This window comes from Phacochoerus africanus, chromosome 6 (assembly GCF_016906955.1).
Source record: "Phacochoerus africanus isolate WHEZ1 chromosome 6, ROS_Pafr_v1, whole genome shotgun sequence".
NCBI classification, from domain to species: domain Eukaryota; kingdom Metazoa; phylum Chordata; class Mammalia; order Artiodactyla; family Suidae; genus Phacochoerus; species Phacochoerus africanus.
Genome location: NC_062549.1, coordinates 120,965,361 through 120,985,754, shown reverse-complemented (window position 1 = coordinate 120,985,754; position 20,394 = coordinate 120,965,361). Strand labels below are relative to the sequence as shown.

At 40.6% G+C, this 20,394-nt stretch overlaps 1 protein-coding gene across 1 annotated transcript in view; it reads right to left on the bottom strand.

Annotated features, from left to right (window-relative positions):
- Window positions 1-20,394, bottom strand: part of DPYD (dihydropyrimidine dehydrogenase) — a 787,163-nt gene that overhangs the window by 89,401 nt on the left and 677,368 nt on the right. The window lies entirely within an intron of this gene.

The window sequence follows — 20,394 nt, the reverse complement described above, 5'->3', positions numbered from 1 at the left end:
AAGAAACACATGCAGCCCAGCACACAGTATTTGGTGAGGGCCAAGACTGTTAAACAAGGGCCACCTATTGCTAGAAATGGGTTTAAAAAGGGAGTGAGGTTCATTTGGCATGAATTGTTCTTATCCAGTTTTCATTTCTCCCCACCCTTACTCATGAGTATTGTTTTAGACAACCTTAGACAAATTCTGCTTCCAAAAGAGAACAGTTTACTTTCTCTTTTTCACAATTACATGCATGTTTAAAACTAAATGAGTTTAAACATTTTATAAGGGACCAAATTCAACTTGAATATTCAGAAATTTTCAGAAGTCACAATTTTCCCCTTCAGTAGAATCAATGCACTTTCAAAGTTTCAGCCCTTTCCCTGTGTGACGATTTTTCAGAGGTGACCAGTAGCTGCGTTTGATCACGTTTTCAAGCCCTCTCCATTCCTTAGATGCAGTTTCTCTGGGACTGGAGACTTGGGTTTGAAGTGGTTAAGGACGACCTGCCTAAACTTGCTCACATAGAAAGAGGGCTTCAATTTCCATTTCCTGATGTTTGTTCTACTCTTCGCAGTTTGAGATGATCCTTCTTAGCGGAGAAAATGGAAACAAAATAGGAGTTGAGTAGTTCTGCTAACTTTGTGCCTCCCGTAAACAATTTTATATTCACTTTCCTAAGAAATGGTCTGCTCACTGCCATTTCCACCTGGAAGCTCTACATAAAAAACCAGGATTACAGATGAGCTGGATATCATCCACATTACTCTACTCTTTCTAACTCAAAATGTCCACATGTGAGCACCCGCCTTACATTGTCTTAGATGGAGCATCCATTTCTTTCCAAGGCAAACATTTGGGGGAAATGCCCTTCATATGAAAAGGTGCTTACAAATGCCTGTGGTGATAATCCTTTGGCGGGGAGGGGGGATGAACAGGGTTATGTCTGAAACCCTGCACACTTTCCTCATACAATAAACTCTACTCTTAACTTGCAGCCATTAGTCACTGCTGAATCAAGTTATACTGTTCTAACCTGCATTCTGCACACATTTGGCATAATACATGAAAGCCTCAAAAACACTCGCTAGTGGGAACTGGTGGCATGACTCATGCTGTATGCATAATTATCCTCTGTCTGAGATTGTTGCCTGACCTTGTATGCTCACCACCCTGAAACTGCCTCAAAGCCAACCTTGGAGCTCACCACCCACGCCCAAATCCTGCTGCCCCTTCACCTCACCCCACCCCAGCTCTGGTATGCTACATCTTGTAACCCTAAATAAAAAATAAGGAATGAATAAAAATTGTAATTGTTTTGGGGGAACTTTTCTTATGTGCAAAAGTGTAAGGCCAAGTGTCCTGTAGGAATTCCAGAGAGAACCCTATAGGAGTAAATTCAGGAAGCAGACAAGCATTGTAAAGGTAGGGGACAGAACCCCCCCCACAGATCTAGGGTACTCTCAGGCACCACCTGGGTTTAATTTTGGTTCACAATACTCGAGAAAGGACTGCATGAATGGGAGGTTATCCCTGAGTAAAATGAAAATGTTCTCACGTTCCTGGCAGGTATATGCAGGGCTTTGGTTACCCCTAAGTATGAATCATCACTGCCTGGTACCCTGGACAGTGATGGGCACTGGAAGCCCACAGGAGACTCTGCTTCCCATAGCAGAGTTTAAAGTCCATTCAAATACCCAGTTACTGCCTAGATGGCTGATTTCATGTAAGATTTGAGATAAGAGGGAAAGAAGGCGATGTTCAGAGCTTGGCTGGGCCTCCAGCCAGACAGCCACACTGATCTAGACAGGCACTGCAGCTGCTGAAGGAGAGGCCCGGCCCTGGAGAGGACAGAGCGAGCCCACTCAGACCACGGGGCCCAGGCTTCTCCCCGTTGTCTGAAGCCTCTCCCTTCTCCATTACTCTCTGGCTGTCTTTGTCTCAAACACGTTTAAAGCCATAAATCAGCAGATAAAAAGGACAAGATTCATTAAAAAGATATAAATACATTAAGTTCATAACCCAAACTGGGTTTGATATAGAAGAGCTAAAAGTCAACTAATCTAAAATAAAGCGATAGAACAGAAGGAATAGAGGAGCTCACAACATTTGCCAGGAAAGAGAAAGTACCTGGTGAGGATCGGCCCTGTGGGCAGGATGGCAATGAGGCCAAAGCTCTTGATGCCGGTGCTTAAGGGCCTAGGAAGGAGGTGATGTGCCTCCAAAGGGAATGGTTTGTCCTGAGTCCACTGAATACAGGTGAACAGGCAGGGGGTGTGAGATTCCTAGTAAAACCAACTACCCACGGGCCTCTGGGAGGGACATGCAAAGTCCATCACTTTGCCCACAGATGAGGAGAATCTTAATCTGCTATCCGTCAATCCAGCATCAAATCTAACGCATTAGAACCACTGACTGTCTCTGCACAGGGTGGTGAGCAGAGGCAGTGAGGCACAGTGGGCAATGTGTAGGTTTTGTGAGCACACGCACCTGGGCTAGAATGCCCTCTCTGCTCTGACTAGCGTGGGAACTTGGGCAACTTTCCTAACCTCCCTACATCTTACTATCGCAGCAGGAAAAAGAGAAGAATGGTTCAAACCTTGCAGAGGTTGTTGCAAGCATTAAAGTGGGTAACATACAAAGCTCTCAAAACAATACTACACGACAACCACTCGAACGTATTTGTTATCACATCGTTGTAGTTATTAATTCTACATTTCTTTGGGCAAATAACCTTGAAGTCACGCTGACTCTCACAGCCTGTCTGTTTTCCAAGATGAACACACACATCACTGAATGGTAGAAGCAGGACTTAGCCAGACTGGGCATTCAGCAGGTGCAGTTCAGGAGCATCACTGGCCCCTGGGATAACGAGACTGATCCCGCTGCCAAGACACAGGGTGATGGGACCGTGTAAGAGGAAGTTCACTGACCAAAGGGATTCCTGACATGGGAATGTTAACGTCTAGAGAATATATGAGGAAGTTTTCAAGTTAGGCAGTCGTGTTTACGACCATGGCACAAGGGTTAAGAAATCAGGTGAAAGAAGATTTTGCGTCCCATAGAATTCGAAGCAGCCTCCTTGTCCCAGTTGCAAGTAGATGATGCTGTTATCTTTATTCACAACCCTTCGTGTCTGCAGTAGTGGGTAGGAGAAAGGGATGCATATTTCATAAACTCCAAAGTACATATATTAATGAGAAAAAGTGTGTCTTAGTCTGGCTAACAGGTTTTTTTTTTTTTTTAACATCCTTCAAGTAATAAGTAAAGAACTTAAAAGTCATTGGATTAGAGTCTGATGAACCTAGAAACGCAGAGGAGGAGAGGGAAAGACATGATTTGATACAGAGTTATAGATCTGATTTCTGCGTGTGGAAATTCATATAAATTTGTTTTTGTCGCACTGATTTTGATAACCTGCCATAAAACTTTTGTTAATGCTAAGAGGAAAGACATAGCTAACGCTATAAATTCACTTAGATATCTCTGCCTTACATATTTTGGTAGCAAATTAAATTTATCACTTCATTATCCCTTCCTGGCAGTTGGAAGTTGTAGACTTTAATGGAAGGTGCCAGGGTTGCTAATAGAATCTTCTCGTCACAGATGAAGGAAATGTAAAAGCAAAACTCACAAAGATTTGATGGGATTTATGCTAAAAGACAACAGCACCCAAAAGCACAAGCTAAGAATGAAGTTTGTGCCCTATCAAGGGATGGAATTAATTATCTAACAGATTTGTAACTCTTTCTCTGCTATAAATAAAAATGCAGCAATGTTCACAAGTGATCACTTGGCCACAGCCATTGCCTAGTACAGATTCGAATTAATGAGCACATTTACATAAAACTTATAGGACTGTTTTCATCAAGACATAGTTCATCTGTCCCTTCCCCATTGCTCCTAATCTCTGAGGTTGAGATGGACACTTGTTCCTTCTGCTTCTATAACTCTAATTTCATGGCAGCAGTTGGGTTGAACGGAAGTGTAGCTTAGTGGTTAAAGGCACAGTTTTTGCAATAAACAGAGCTGGGTGTGTATGCTGCTTCCACTAGTACAACTAAATCTCTTGAAGCCTCAGCATCTACTTTTAAAAAAATGAGGGTATATGTACATATATGTAAATGTATGTATTTATGTATATGTGTAAATAGTTATGGAAAGCATTTAAAGAATTTGTTGCTATCTTCTTATTCTTTGCAACTGACCATCCCTTGATGATAAAGGGTTTATCTTGGTCATCACTCAATCTCAATTATCTACCATAATAACTAGTATGTAACAGACACTCAATATTTGTTGAATAAATAGAGACATATTTAAATGATTAAAAGCCAAACTCAAATTAAAGCTTCTGAGCTAGGCAGAGAGACATAAAATAAATTCTAATTAGTACCCCAAATCAAACCTGTCACAAAAATTATGAGTTCAGAAAAGATATGTGATATTTGCCTCCAGTCATAATTTTTAGGAGATGTGTCTCAGATAATAGGAAGCACAAAAGCAGAAACTTAAAAAAAAAAAAAAGAATCAAAATATAGTTTTGAACTCTCTACAACTTCTGCCATAGTAACGCCCCCATCAAATGCAAAAAAAAATGTGCCTGTGTGAATGGAAATTCAGCCTCAAGAGTTTTGTCTTTAATTTCACAAGTGTTATAATTTTATTATCCACTAATAATAGTGCTATTACAAGACAAAATGTCAATGCATACGTTAAAGCATTAGAAAGGTATTTGGCTTACACTTCTGGGCAAATGTCCCACTGGGTCTGTTTGTAGAAGGGCAGGTAGGATGTCAGGGCAAAAGAGCCCAGCCCCGCATGTAACACTCTATCAGCAATCAATTTAAGGTTCTGTTCTGGGAGCTGTGGCCTTGGGCAAGGCCAGCTTTTGTGAACAGAGGCTGCAGGCACTGGCTGATCTTACAAAGCAGAGCAAGCTGAAGGCCTACCAAAGGGCCTAATCAGAGTTTCCATCTTTATGAAGCAGCTTCTCATTTGCATTGTGTTGCCGCATCCCTCACCTGAGTCACTCCTCAAGGAGCCGGATGTTCCCCTTCTTGATTTCTAAGCCCTGGCCAGCCTCCCTGATGCAAGGCCTCAAGTATTCCAATTCCACGCCCAGCTGCTGCAGGCAAGTCGGCAGAGGGAAATGTGTTTGTTTATGCCCCCAGCCATCCATTTTCTTTAAGCTGGTCTCCAGCCGCGATTGTTACCTAGGTACCCGTCATTCTTTTCCAATGGTAAAATTCATAAGGTTTTTGGTTCCCAAAGGATTCCTGATTAAAAGTAATCGGGATATAAAAAATGTCTTTAGTATTTCTTGTACGATATGTCTTACTTTGTCCCTAGAAATATTATTGAATGCTTGTGCTCTAGTTTCTTTCAGAGTTAGTGGTTTACTATTCGAAAAGTTAATTTTAATGTATTTATGTATATTTATACACAGTAAAATGCACAGATTGTAAGTACATAGTTGGAGGAGCTTGGATAAATAAATGTATCCATGAAAGTATGACCCTAATCAAGTTGTAGGATATTTTTATCACTCCAGAAAATTCCCTTGTGCCTTCTTCCAGTCAATTTCCACTTATTACTGTTGTGATTTCTAATAACATAGGTTTATTTTTCCCATACTTAAATTCCACATAAATGGAATTCTTTAGTAAGTACTCTTCTGTGTCTGGCTTCTTTCCCTTAACATAATGTTTTTGAAATTCATCAATTTCAAACTTTAAGGAGATTTGTTTTTAATTCTCTTGGATAAACACCTCATGTTAGCTAGTGAGGCATGAGCTGGCCCTTCCCCATCCCGGATAACGCCACTTTTCTCTTTCCCTCCCTCACCTTGACACTGACCAGAACATGCCCAGAGATCCTCCCTTTTGTGGCTAAAGACCCCTAAGTTCCCAGTCTTATCAGGTTTAAGTAGAAGCTCAAAAACATGGCTGGGCTTTCCGAACTGCCAGCACTTGTTGCAGCAGATGCACCAAGACATAAAAGAGGACAAAAAACAACCCGGGGTTCATACATAATTTATAATAAATTAGGACTGAGGTTTTTGCCTCCTCCTCCCCTACTGTGGGTTTTGCTTGGGTGCTTATGGGTAAGTGCCTGGGCATGAGGAGAGAAGTTATACCTCCTAAAGCTGCCAATCACCTTGTCAAAGAAAGTGCCCAAGACTTTTCCAAAGTGGCTGTAACACTTTCCACTAGCAAAGTAAATAGGTCCGATCACTCCATATTCTTGCCAGCGTTTGATGCTGCCACTCTTTTTAATTGTAGCCACGGTAGTGAGTGTGAAGTGGTATCTCATTGTGGTGCTTTGTGGCACTTTGCAACAAAATGCCTAAGCATTTGTCTGCTTCTCCTTGCCCGGGTTCATCAGTTCTTACCTAGTTCTGTCCTTTACTTAGAAGACTATCATTCCTAATCACAGGCCAGGCTACTAAACTATGGTGGTGTGCAGGCCACTTGTGTGATGGAATATACGTTGGTGATGACAAAAGATGCACCTACCAAAACATTTCCTGGACCTGCACCTGCTAAGCTTCCTCTGGGTTTCCCAGGTGGGGGCAGAATGAACCACCATCAATACAGCATCACAGACAGGCTTATCAGAACAGTAGAGAATTAATTAAACAGAAGTCTGCTCAATTTTGGTGCCAAAGGGCTCACCAAAGAATAATGGCCAAGGAGTGGGGCCACAGAATTCCTGTCCTTCTCCAGGTCTTGGGTTCTACCTAACCAGCTCACGCAGTCCTCCTTTGCCCAGGGAAAGTATCCTTGATGGTCATTAGAATCAAGTGTATCTCTTATTAATTGATTCAAAGTGAGAAAACCCACCACATTTCATACCATTTAGGCTAAATAAATGTTTTAAACACAGTGCAAAGCAATAGAACTGTCCTTTCATGTTGCATCCTTCAACTGCTGAATATTCTATATGGCATTTCACAGAAAAATGATTTGATTTGAGAACATCTGCAGCAGTCTGGAACACATTTTCCCCTGTACTTGACTTTTAGCTCATTACAGCTCTCAGATGTTCTCTCGGCAATCCTGTGACATCTTGGAGTGTTACTGAACAAACATCAGTGGAGCCCATGTCTTGAGTAGAGTCAGTCTCAGCTGAAAATGTTTCAGCTTTCTTAGCATCAACACTAGAAGAATTTAATTAACCCACTGAAACTTTCAAAATGATAGTTAATGCATGAAAGAAATGAGAAATCAGAAAAGTAGGGGGAGAGGGGGTAAGTGCTTAACCTCCCTCAAGCTGACGCCTGCCCCCCACAGTCTGTGCTTAAGGCAGCCCATGAGAAGCCTCACTGCCCTGCTGCAGCCTCCGAGATTTTGCCACGAAACCTCCGGAGATAGAGACGGTGGAGGTGGCCACCACTGCTGTCACACTCCCCTGGTCCCTGAACAAGGTCAGCCTGCAGCCTTTAATCAGCTCCCATCCAGCTGCTCTCATGTTTCTAGTAGGTGGGGTTGGGAGACCAAGGTCAGAAAAGCACTGTTGGCAGTGACACGGTTTTTTGCCCACTGCTGCTATTACATTAAGGAAGCAGCTGGTGAGATAATGTATGCCAAAGTGCTTTGTAAATTATAAAGTGCTTATATAATTGTCAGGGATAATCACTACCGTTGTTCTATTCCTAGGTTGCAGGAAGAGCACTGAACTGGGCTACTGGTGGCAAAGTTCACTAGAAAGCTGGATAGACGGGTGGTCCAGAGGTCCAAGGGGTGGGGTCCAGAGGGGGGTCTCTGAGAGTACAAATCTGGACGATAACAGCAAGGGGAGCAAAACTGGCTTCTGGGTCTGATGAGCACATGCAGTAATGCAAGAGCCAAGGACAGGGGAATGTTAGTATTTAAGGGCCCAAGACGGGGGACAGGTCCTAAAAGATTACATCCAAGACGGTTCTCCTCACACCCAGGAATGCCGTTTGCCCCCAAGTCTCTGCCGTATTTTCTGCCTTAGCCTGGGGTATTCTTCCCACACTGGCTAGACCTTAGTTTCAGATTATCTTGGATTATTTTCAAACTCCGCATCACCCCTGCATATCTCTATGTCGCAGTAATTCTCACACTATATTATATAAGTCACTCTTTAATTGTCTAATTTCTTGATAAAAAGTATGGGAGAAACCAGGAGAAAAGAGTGTTTAAAAATCAAGGAAGAAATTTCAAATAGGAAGAAGTGGTCAGTTGCTGAATGTAAACAAGATCTAGCAAAAGCAAGACTGGGAAATTACAGGACGTGGTGATCACTAAATCACAGAACTTTAATGGGAGCAGTTTCAGTGATATGGGAGGTGGAGAAGGTAGAAATCTAATTTTGAAGGGTGGGAGATTAAAAAAGCAAGGAAAGAATGAGATGGTATTTTCTGGAATCTGACCTGTGAAAGGAAGGAACATTTCAGACCCAGTTATTTATTTTTCCCAACCATCCTATGGGATATCTATCATTATCCCACGTTTGGGGACAAGGAAATGGTAGCTAAGAGGACGTACGGACGTTGCCCAAGGCCTTCCGACTAACAAGGAAGAACCTACGTGACAGGCATATGCTCTGCCCAGTTTCCTCAGTTGGGTTAAAGCCAATGGTTGGCTCTCTTTAACTTTTTTAAAACCAGGTGCAGAGCAGTAGTAAGTGTTTTGCTGTATGGTTTGGAGAGAAAGGCTCTCTGGTATCTTCAGGTGTTTGGCCAAGAATTCAGACCGGGTTGGAGGGATGTAACGGGAAGCCGCTCGGGGGAGGAGGCGCAGAGAGGAAAGTGAAGTTGACCAAAGATGAGCTCTTCCCTTTTCCAGTTTCTCAAAGGGCTGCAGAACTCTCAGTCCTCTGGCAACAGCTACAACTGACTTGCAATTCTGTATTAATCCTCACAGGCTGGTTGTACTCTGGTCATAATCACACCCGAAATGCCAGTGACGTAACACAAGTTGAGTTCTCACTCATTGGAAAAAAAAAAAAAAAAAAAAGCCTGTCGTACCTCGGGAAGTCCTCAGGATCCCGGGCCATCCACGAGACTTCCGAGTTCGCTATGGCCAAGGAAGGGGATTTAGAGAAACGAGTGCCAGCTCTGAGCTGCTTCCACCCTGCATCACACACCACACGCACATCACTCACACTGCGTTAAGGAAAGCGAGTCCCCTACGCACAGGAAACATCCAAGGGGCAAGGAGGTCCACTTCTCCTCCAGCACCAGGGAGCATGAGTGAGCACCAGCAATGCTGACCACAAGCCCCACAGGGATGAACAGAGAAGGACTTGTTCTATATCTCCGTGGAGATTATATACAGTAGTAGTGAAATAATTGTATTTGCTCAGGAAAACACATTAGTGTTCACTTGAGACCTAGGTGAAACATTAGTTTCACTTGAGACCTAGATGAAATGTAAAGAAACACTTAGGTAACATTTGGTACATTTAGGTTTTCAAGGATCAACGGCTAGGTAGCCCTAAAATGAGGGGTGACATTCCATACCTTGGACAGACTGGGCACACGTGGAGAGTAACGCCCAGTAGAGGATCTAGAGAAGGCACTCTAGCTTGAGATGAAATAGGATAAGACTGGTAAGTAGGAAAGACAAGAAGAACACTTTAAAGATACACAGCAACAGAGGTGCAAGAGTCATGGTCTTGACGTGGTTTGCTGGGAACAATTCGCAGCAGACCAGCTAGCTTGGTATGAGTTGCTGGGAGTGAGGCTCAGGGCACTTCTAGTCTGTGAGGCAACTTCACAAACAGAGCCTGAAGATGTAAATCAAAAGATTCTCTATGCAGCACGAGTCATATTCTCTGGGCAGGCTGTAGTCACATCTTCTCAAACGTATTTCTAGGGTCACTGGTGGCCATGAAGCACAGACTAATGGAGGGTATAGATTTGAGACACTAACAAGATTCCCCTCCAATATCTATATAGCATGAAATGGAGGGGTTATTTAGAGATTAGGTGGTTAATTAGATCAATATGGACAACCAAACAGGGTAATCAGGTTGCTAAGGAGAAGAGGAAAGAGGATAGATATTTCATCTAGGTATCTAAACAGATTTAGTTAATTGGGCCACTGCCAATTATTCAGAACAACTTAAGGTACTTTGACCTATCCTCCCTAAACTTCCAGGGTTTTAAACACATTACACAATAGCAGTTACAATCCATAAAATTTCAAAGGTAAAAATACAAAATCAAACCCCAAAACTATGGTTTATCTTGTTTGATTTTGGGGGGAATGGCTGAATCTGATCCTCCTTTTAAATTTCAAATAGCAGACATTTAATTTTTCCCCTCAAATCTTAGATTAGGATAAATTGACAGAAAGCTGAATATAATTAGAATTTCTATTGACTCTTTGCATTATCAAAATGACTCCTTTAAGACCATAAAATTATATCTTTTATTCAATACTCCCCTTATTCCAGTGGGCAGATGAGTTTAAACAGAGATATAACAAACATCTATTTTCTTCTCATGGAGAATCTCTGGGGCACAGCTCAGAATTGCAGAGAGATATTTTGTTTTACTCCATAAAATCAGGATTAAAAACAAAGCTAACTGATTTGCAATAAATGTTCACTGATTCTGTAGAGTTCTTAGAAAGGAGGAGAGGAGATGAGTTGAAGGATAGTATCTGAATTCAAATTTTCTTTTATCTGCTTCTAGCAATGGTTTCTTTATAAATCCTTAGTTCCCACCCAGAACAAGAAAAATCCTAATTTTTTTCCTGGCTTAAAAGTATCATCAGAATTAATGTGGGTAAGTTGTGTTGAAAATGAAAAGCACTTTTATACAAGTTCTAAGTATATAATTAATATTAATGGGTGCATTCTGATTAAAGTAGTATATTTGATGAAGTATGAGGAATTATACTTAACCACTTACTTTCATGAAAGTGACAAAGGGAATAATTTCATTTCTACTTGGCAATTGGATATCAATTTAATGAGTGAGAAGAAATAGGGAGTCACGATTTTTTAAAGGATGATGGAATGCTGGCACCACAGGAAACATGGTGTATGGTTTATATTTTATTTCGGGCAGGCAATGGTAGACTGCTATGAGGCAGGTACAGTGGTTACAAATTCAAGAGCTCACTGCTGCCCAAATCCCTAAACCAGGCAAGCTGTGGGTGCTCCGCCCTCCAGGAGGCGCAAGGCCATATTCTGCAGCATCTTGTCCCGTGTCGCCCACGCAGACCTTGCCAATGGATCACATACCTCTGTTGGGCTTGGCTCTGAGTTAGAAGTCTCTACAAAGGGCTCCCAGCAACTGCTACCAAATGGTCATGTTGCCCTGTGAAATGAACCCACTTACCCAAGATGGGAGAAAACAAGCTGGGAAGGTGTGTAAGGGCACAGACTATTCTAGGTATAAACAATGCAACGCAACACTGTCTCTTTCCATAACACCAGTAGGCGCCTACTGGCGCCTCCCCTAATGGTTCATATTAGGTTCTGATATTGTTACTCTGGTTTGGCAACAGCAGTAGGCCCCTCCCTTCCACCTCTTCTAGGACCAGTGATGAACCACTTATGTCAGTGTATTGCCCCAATTCCAAAGGAACACATTTATCTCTCTGTGTTACCTGGAAAACAAACACTTCTGAATTGCTTAGGAGCTTTGTTGTGTGTGTATGAAAAGGGGATCTTCGAAGGACAGAGATGCCACCTTTTAACCAGATAAAACAAAACTAGCCTAGGAAGTGCATGTTATCCATAGAAGGCCAAAAGAATGTATAAAGATAATGTATAAATATCAGCTGGAAAATTTATACAAAAGATAGATGAAATCAATGCAGAGAGCTCTGGTCAAATATTTATGTTTCGCTTAGTATGAGCCATATATTTTGGACACTAATATATCACATTTTCAAACTATCCCTAATCTATCTAGCTGCCTATGTTAGAACTAATGATAACAATAATTTCCATGCACTGAATAACTGCTACATGCTACACACTTCCCATATATGATTTCTAGTCCTCAGAAAGCACCTGTGAAATTGGTCTTATCATCTCACTTTGCCATTTCAAGGAAGGAGGATTATGGGATTCATGTGGCTGGTCCAAGTGTACCCAGTAGTAAGACACTGAGCTGGGATTCAAGCCCAGACTGCTGGACTGCAAACACTGTGTTTTTTTTACCGCAGCATCACGCTACTTTGTGGGATCACTCAACCTCAGTGAGATAATGAGACACTCAGGACTACAAGGGGGAATATCAAATCTTATCCAACATTTTTCGCTTCTAAGACGAATTGCTATTTATAAATAGGCATCTGCCCTATTCTTTTTTCTTTTTTCTTTTTTTTTGGCTGACTCTACAAAGTTAACAATGGTTTTTTTTTTTTTTTTTTGTCTTTTTTGCTATTTCTTTGGGTCGCTCCCGCGGCATATGGAGTTCCCAGGCTAGGGGTTGAATCGGAGCTGCAGCCACCGGCCTACGCTAGAGCCACAGCAACGCGGGATCCGAGCCGCGTCTGCAACCTACACCACAGCTCATGGCAACGCCGGATCGTTAACCCACTGAGCAAGGGCAGGGACCGAACCCGCAACCTCATGGTTTCTAGTTGGATTCGCTAACCACTGTGCCACGACGGGAACTCCCATCTGCCCTATTCTTAAAGGATGGTTGGCATTTCAGCATTCTTCCTAAGATATTATTCAAACCATCTGATGATATTTAGAAATGTAAATAAGTCCCTATAATATATATGTAATAGACTCTGGTTTGGTAGTTTTGGAAGGTTTGAACTTCTAGGAACTGCTGCTCTTTTTTTTTTGCCATGTCCATGTCCTGTGAGATGAACTAAAACAGTAACAAATATTTTGCCTCATGCACTCTGGCTACAGTTATAGAAAGTGGCCTCAATAATATTTCTTTCTATGTCAATCATTACCCAAGTAACTGACAGAGATGAGAAATGTCCTCTGGAACTTCCCTAATATTATAATGTGCCTACCGCACCCCCCCACCCCCAAGAGAGAACTGCAAGTAGCTTTCATCTCGCTTGCTCTCTCCTTTCTGGGCTAGCTCTGCAAGTGGTCATTAGCGAAAAGAGCAAAAATAAGTTATTGTGGATGGGAGTTAGCTGGAAGAGTCCACAGACAAGTCCGGCATCATGGGTTTTTCATTGTTAAGCTCTGTATACTTGTGGATAAGATTAAGTTCAGATCCCTGTTGACATTTATTAAGTATTACACGCACTCATTCTGGCCACAAGTTCTTTGTGAGATGTAAGTATTATGGAGATGTCCCCCCACTCTGTGACTTAGACTGTCATTTCCTTAACTTGCCTTTGGATGAGCATAAATTAATTTTGATGAGGTGCTATTTAGCACCTTTTTTTTCTTGTATGGTTAATGCTTTTTGTATCCTATCTAAAAAAACTGCCTTTATCCCCAAATCACAAAGTTATTTACTTCTATTTTCTTTAAAAATTTTGCAGTTTTACCTTTTACTTTTATATTCATGATATATTTACAATTACTTTTGGGTCCTGTTGTAAGGAAAGTATGAGGTTCATTCCACATACATATGTACACGGTTATCTGTTAATTCCAGCACGGTTTATTGAAAGACCTTTCCTTTCTCCACTGGATTGCTTTGGTAGCTTTATCAAAAATCAATGGAGTGTGTATGTGTGGGTTTACTTCTGGACTTTCTGTCTATCCCATTGATCTATTTCTCCATCCTGACACTAAAACACACTTGCTTGATTACTGCAGATTTATAGAAAATCTTGAAGGCATATCTGCCTTCAAATCCTCTAAGTCTGTTCTTTTTTCAAGACTGTTTTGGCTATTCTCGGCAATCGTTCAGTTCCAATGTAAATTTCAGAATCAGTTTGTTAACTTCTACAAAAACATGCGTTGGGATTTTGATTGGGATTGTCATATATCTACAGATCAATTTGGAGAGAACTGACATATTAACCTATCTCTCCAGTAATTTTTTTCTTCATTAATTTTTCTCAGCAATTCTTTGTAGCTTACAGTGGATGGATGTTACATATATTTTAATTTGTTTCTAAGTACTCTGTAGTTTTTAAATACCATTGTAAACAGCATTTTAAATTTCAATTTTCTGAATGTTCATTGTTTCCCATTGTTCATGTAGACATACAACAGACTTTTTTTTTTTTTTTTGTCTTTTGGCCATTTTCTTGGGCCACTCCCACGGCATATGGAGGTTCCCAGGCTAGGGGTCCAATCAGAGCTGTAGCCGCCAGCTTATACCACAGCCACAGCAACGCAGGATCCGAGCTGCCTCTGCGACCTACAACCACAGCTCATGGCAACGCCGGATCCTTAACCCACTGAGCAAGGCCAGAGATCGAACCTGCAACCTCATGGTTCCTAGTTGGATTCATTAACCACTGAGCCACAACGAGAACTCCACAACAGACTTTTGAATATTGTCTTTGCATTGCGACACTCTGCTAAGTTTATTTATTGATTTTAATGGGGCTTTTATAGGTTCTTTAGGATTTTCCAACGTACACAACACTACTATCTGCAAATGGAGATAGTCTTAGTCCTTTCTTTTCAATCTGGATGCCACTTATTTCTTTTCATGTCCTTACTGCGCTCGTTAGGCCCTCCAGTAGAATATTGTTTATAAGTAGTAAGCATAGTCATTTATGTCTAATTATTGATCTCAGGCTAAAAAGTTTATTTTTCACAATTACATATGATATGAGCTGTGAAATTTTTGTACATGTCCTTTATCAGACTGGGGAAATTTCCTTTATCAGATTGCTCAGGTTTTGTGACAAGTAAATGCTGGATTTTGTCAAATGCTTTTTCTGCATCTAAGGACTTGTACCTAGAATATACAAAGAACTCCTAAAATTCAATAAAAAATAAACCCAACTTTTAAATGGGCAAAAGATTTGAACAGGCACTTCACAGAAGAAGATATATAGATGGACAGTAAGGATAAGAAGAAATGGTGTTTTTGTTTGTTTGTTTTTTGTCTTTTTGTCTTTTAGGGCCGCACCCGTGGCATATGGAGGTTCCCAGGCTAGAAGTCCAATCGAAACTGTAGCAGTCGGCCTACACCAGAACCACAGAAACTCAGAAACCGAGTCACATATGCAACCTACACCACAGCTCATGGCAACGCTGGATCCTTAGCCCACTGAGCAAGGCCAGGGATTGAACCCGCAACCTCATGGATGCCAGTAGGGTTCACTAAGCGCCGAGCCACGATGGGAACTCCAAGAAATGTTTAACATCATTAATTTTCAGGGAGATGAAAACAAAAATTATCATGTGATACAAATGTACATATACTAAAAATGTTTAAAATTAAAAAGACTGAGGGTACTAAATGCTGGCTGGGATCCACAGTAAGAGTGTAAAATGGTACTAGCACTTTGGAAATATGTTTGTAGGTTTCTTATAAAGCTATATATCACCTATGATCCAGCTATTACACTCCTAAGGTATTACTCAAGAGAAGTGAAAATATGTATTCAGAAACCCAGTTATGCTTAAATGTGCATTTCAGATATAATACTGGCAGAGTAAAAACTGACCAGTTGTCATTTTGAGTGAATACTCAAAGTGTGGTATATTAATATAATATTATTTACCAATAAAAAATGATGGACTTAACATCCATAAAAACATGGATGCATCTCTGGAAACACTGCGCTGAATGAGAGTAACCACAAAATCATGCATGCTTTGGGAACCTAACTATAGGATGCTAAAGAATATGAACAAAATAATACTGCTGATGGAAATTAGATGGTGTTTGCTTCTGGTGGTGCGAAGGAGGAACAGACAGTGACTGGGGAAGGACATAAGGAAATCTTCAAGGTGCTAGCAATGTTCCTTATTTTGTTAGAAGCAAGACATTCCTGGGGGTGCATCATTTGTCAAAACTCACCAAATGGTTCACCGAAGATCCGCGCATTTTTTTCTTTATGTAAATTATGTGTCAATTTAGAAAAAATAAAAAGCACGGACAATTAAACAGCATGAAGATATGACATTTCTAAAGTCGTGGGCAAATAAGAGATGCCCCTTCTCATTCTGCTATTATTAGGACTTTTGTGACGGTCATGCTTCTGACATTCTATTTTCCTTGTGAACACTTGGTATTCTCTGTATTGGATACCACACTAGAGACAAATAAGTAGACACCTGCCTATAGAATGACACAACCATGTAAGAGTAGTTTTATAGAGTCACATTGCTTTTGGTTTTAAAAACACAAGAATGATGCATTTAGTCCTATGGATGCACCGATTTTGGTTTCTATCAACAAAATAAAACCTTGTATTATGAGTCACCATACAAGCACCATGAGACTTTTTCTGACTTTAGCCTAATGAAAGCTTTTAAATGAGTACACATTATGTTCACTTATTAATATCACTGATATGTATTTCATCATATTTTAATACCCGCTGAAAGTAATTTGGCACGTTTACTTTTTTTTTTTTTTTTCTAAAATGCCTGCTATTCTTGAAAGGGCCTGGTTGGAATTTTAATTATAAATTGGCTTTCTTTTTCCTTCTAAATAAGGACACCACAGATAGTCTGTGCAACTTAATTCTATAAACACATAGCATTGTGCTAGGTGCTTGAAAATTCAAGTATAAATTAGACATGATTTCTGTTTTCAAGATGCTCATAATGAGCTCAGTGATGGGAAAGAAGACATGTAACTAGAAGATAATGTAATAACTGTAACATCAGTTATATGAACAAAGGGCTGTAGGAGAAAGGTGGGACTCAATTTTCCCAAGGGAGAGGGAGAGAATTACAAATGGCTTCACAAAGGAAGTGACATTTAAGATAAATCTTAAAAAAAAAAAAGAGAGAGAGAGTGATCAATATATCCTCTAGCAATTCAGCTACCACACTGTTGCTCCTACATGGTGGACACTGGGCCAGACTCTGGGACACAGTAAGTGGTCTAATCCTCAAGAAGCTTACACTCCAGGTCCATTGTGCCAAGCCAAGAAGGAATAAAGGTCACTCACTTACCTACCCCACTCTTTCCACCCTGACTTCTTTCCATTTCATTTTGCTAACCTAGACTTAGACACCAAAAGGGACTTTAAGCTCAAAGTTATTATTTTTCTTACATTCTTTTCATTTCTTATGTAATGGGCAAAGTGATGGCTTAAGTCCCTGATTACTAATATTTAATTCTACCAGTTAGCTTTTTTCTTGCAACATTTATTTATTCATTCATTTACTTATGCAAGCATCATTTATTAAGCCCTAACTGAGTATCAGTGGGCACCCAGGAATTAGGATACAAAGATGAAGAAGACTGCCTGGTAGAGGAAGCAGACATGCGAAAATTCAGATGCTGTGTGATGCCTGCTGTACCTAAGGCTGAAGAAGGAGAAATTAATTTTGGTGTAGAAGTCAGAGAAAAATCAAAGAGGAGGAGATGCTTTGAGAATTTCTCTTTGGTGAACTGGAAAGACATTCCAGATGTAGGGAACAGCATGTGCAAATGCACGTAGACCCCAAGCAATCAATAGTGTTGTCCTATGCTGTTCTCCCTTTCAAGAGCTCTTGCTTAGGAATCCTGCACTCATCCCAGGATCAGAAAAGTATAGCTATTTCCTTCCATGCTTTCTGATTGTAAAATTTTCTGTTCTAATAGTGGAGCATCCAATTTCTTTCAGTTTCTCAAGCAAATAATCTCAATATAATTCTTATTTCCACACCTAACAATGCCTAATACTAACATTACATCTGTCTCATGTCCCTCAATGGACTCCAGAGAAGTTTGCGTCCAACTTGAAAGAATTTCAAAGGTCTAATTGCAGTTATATTCTCATATAAGTATTATTTACAACCCCTTATCTAAAATACCTGGGGGCCAAATGTATCTCAGAATTCAGAAGATTTGGTTGGACTTGAGGAAATTAACATGGTCCACATGCTACATTTTACCTAATACCTCCCGCAAGGTGTGGGGCGGTAACCTGGACGCAAACACCTTGGTCTCTCTGTAGTGAACATCCATCTGTGCACTCTAAGAGGGATAAAGAAAGATTAGAAAGAGCCTCACATCCGTTCTGGCCAGGTTTGCTTTGCTGCCACATGAGTTATGTGAAACATTTGGTTTCAGAGCCTTTTGGATTTCAGAATAGTTAATGAGAGATTGTGGACCTGAATTATGGTTACCCTCGTTTCACAGTTTTAGAAACAGATTTAGAGGGATTAATTAACTTGTCCATGTTGCTTAGCTAGTAAGTAAGGAAGCATCATGGAAACCTAACTGTCTTATTCGGAACTCTGCGAGTGACCACTGTGCCATCTGCAGCAAGCCATCATTCCATTTTTATTGACTTGGCAGATTTCCACCAGGTAGAAGCAGGGACTGAGGTAACTCAGTATAAAATAACAACGTGCTCTGCTATGTCTTTGATAACGAACTGTCTCTGTCCTCACAATTCTTTTTGCTTACATGTCTTGGACTCAACTGCCGAACTAACTCTCTCTGCCTCTGGTTCTTCAACAGATGTCTTCAGCCACTGAACACTGAGGATCCGATGTGCTGCTTCATTTCCTCTCCTGACTCTCTATTTCATTTTTCCTCCAGCTCAAAATCATTCCTTACCCGCTTTCTCCAACAAGACAAGATTTTGTTGTGTCCACTGATAGCTTCTCAATCTCTGACTGTATTCGGTTGCTATTCTTTTCTTCATCTTTCTTGGCAGTGAGGATGCTTTTATCCCTCCACCGGAATCACAGTGTTAAAATGCAGATTCCTGGACCCACCTCTGATCAGTTAAATCAGGACCTAGAAGTGCGGCCTGGGAAGCCACATTTTCATAAGCATGTTAGATGACTTTTAAGCACCGCGAGTCTGAGATCAACCTCTCTGTGGTACAGCAGAGAAGGCGACTGCTCTTCCATTGGAATCCACTCTCCAGCTTGCAGACACAAATTTACGCAACGCGCACCAGAAGATCAGAGCAAACTATAAATGCCTGACTTCTTGCTCTTCCAAAGCCACCCGAAGAAACATTGCTTAGGAAGTTTAATCAATTAATATGTGAGGTATGCATAGGGAAAATATATTAAATGTACTAATTACTTGAAAGATAACATGACTAATTCGGCCAAATCCTTGTTACCATGGCTCAAGTCTCATTTTCTCTCCATCTTCAAACACTGTTCTATAATTGGTTTCTTCTAAATTTCTACTTTAATTTATTCTAGCCTGACCTCTGAGCAAAAGATTAAGCAGAGTAACAATTGTACTTTCCAAACAAATCTTTCCTGTCTAAAAAATCCAGCTGCTTCTAATGGGACTTTCTAAAAAAGGTCTGCATTTTCTCTTGTTTTCCCTATAGCATGCAAACACAGTAAGAGGCAGCATCCTATTCTTTAGCTAATGAGAATATAATATGAGTTACCTTAAAGGGGACACACTCCTCCCCCCCCCCCCCAGACATACCAGCAATGCTAGGAAGCAGTTAGGAAGCCACACACACCTTGGCTCCAGAGCGCTTTGACTCACCACTGGGGATATTAACCTGAGGAGGAAAGTCACCTATTGTCTGAGTCATGTCAGCCCTCACCAGAGACTCCAGAGCAAAGATCTATTACCAGACCATCTGGTTGTTCCTCAATTTAGTGATGAGAAATGAATCACTAATATGATCACACAGGCAAAAATTTCTTTTTAACAAATGATAATGCTGAAAATTACACTTACAATTTTGATGAAGGCTGGGCTTACCAAAATAAAGTCTGCATCTAGATTCAAAGGATCAGAAAATCAATTTCCACTTATGTCATTGACACAAGTGTCTCCACCATTATCCATCTTTTATTTGAATATGTACATTTTGAAATGAGTGTGGAAGTCTTTTAAAGACAAAACGGCATCATGCAATGCAGCCACGTCCATTTTAGCTCGCATGGTGACTGCATATATTTGAGACAATGCTTTTATGGACGGTCATAAACTATCAAAACTGTCACGTCAGAAATAACTGATGATAGAGTCACATGGGATGAGAGTTATTCGTAAATGTTTTTCTAGTTATGAACAATCTCAGGATATGGATGGTCATTGATAAAGGCAAGAATGCTCACTGTCTAAATACTTGCAGACTCAGTTTATGATAATATGATGAGCTACACTAATAATGCTGCTTGGGCACCATCTCGCTAATTACAATATTATAAATATTAATGTCGTCCAGCCTTTCTATTTGATTGCCACTCGTGGAGTCATTCATCATGATATTTTCCTAGAATCCGTGCTGTAAGATTTTCTTCCTTTCTCCCTTTTATTTTTCACTACTGGACTTGCAGTCATACACATTACTCTCAAAGAAGCCCTTCTTTTTGGCTATCTGTTAGAAGAGGAATAGTGACAGTTTCCATTAAAACTAGTCATATCTAAGT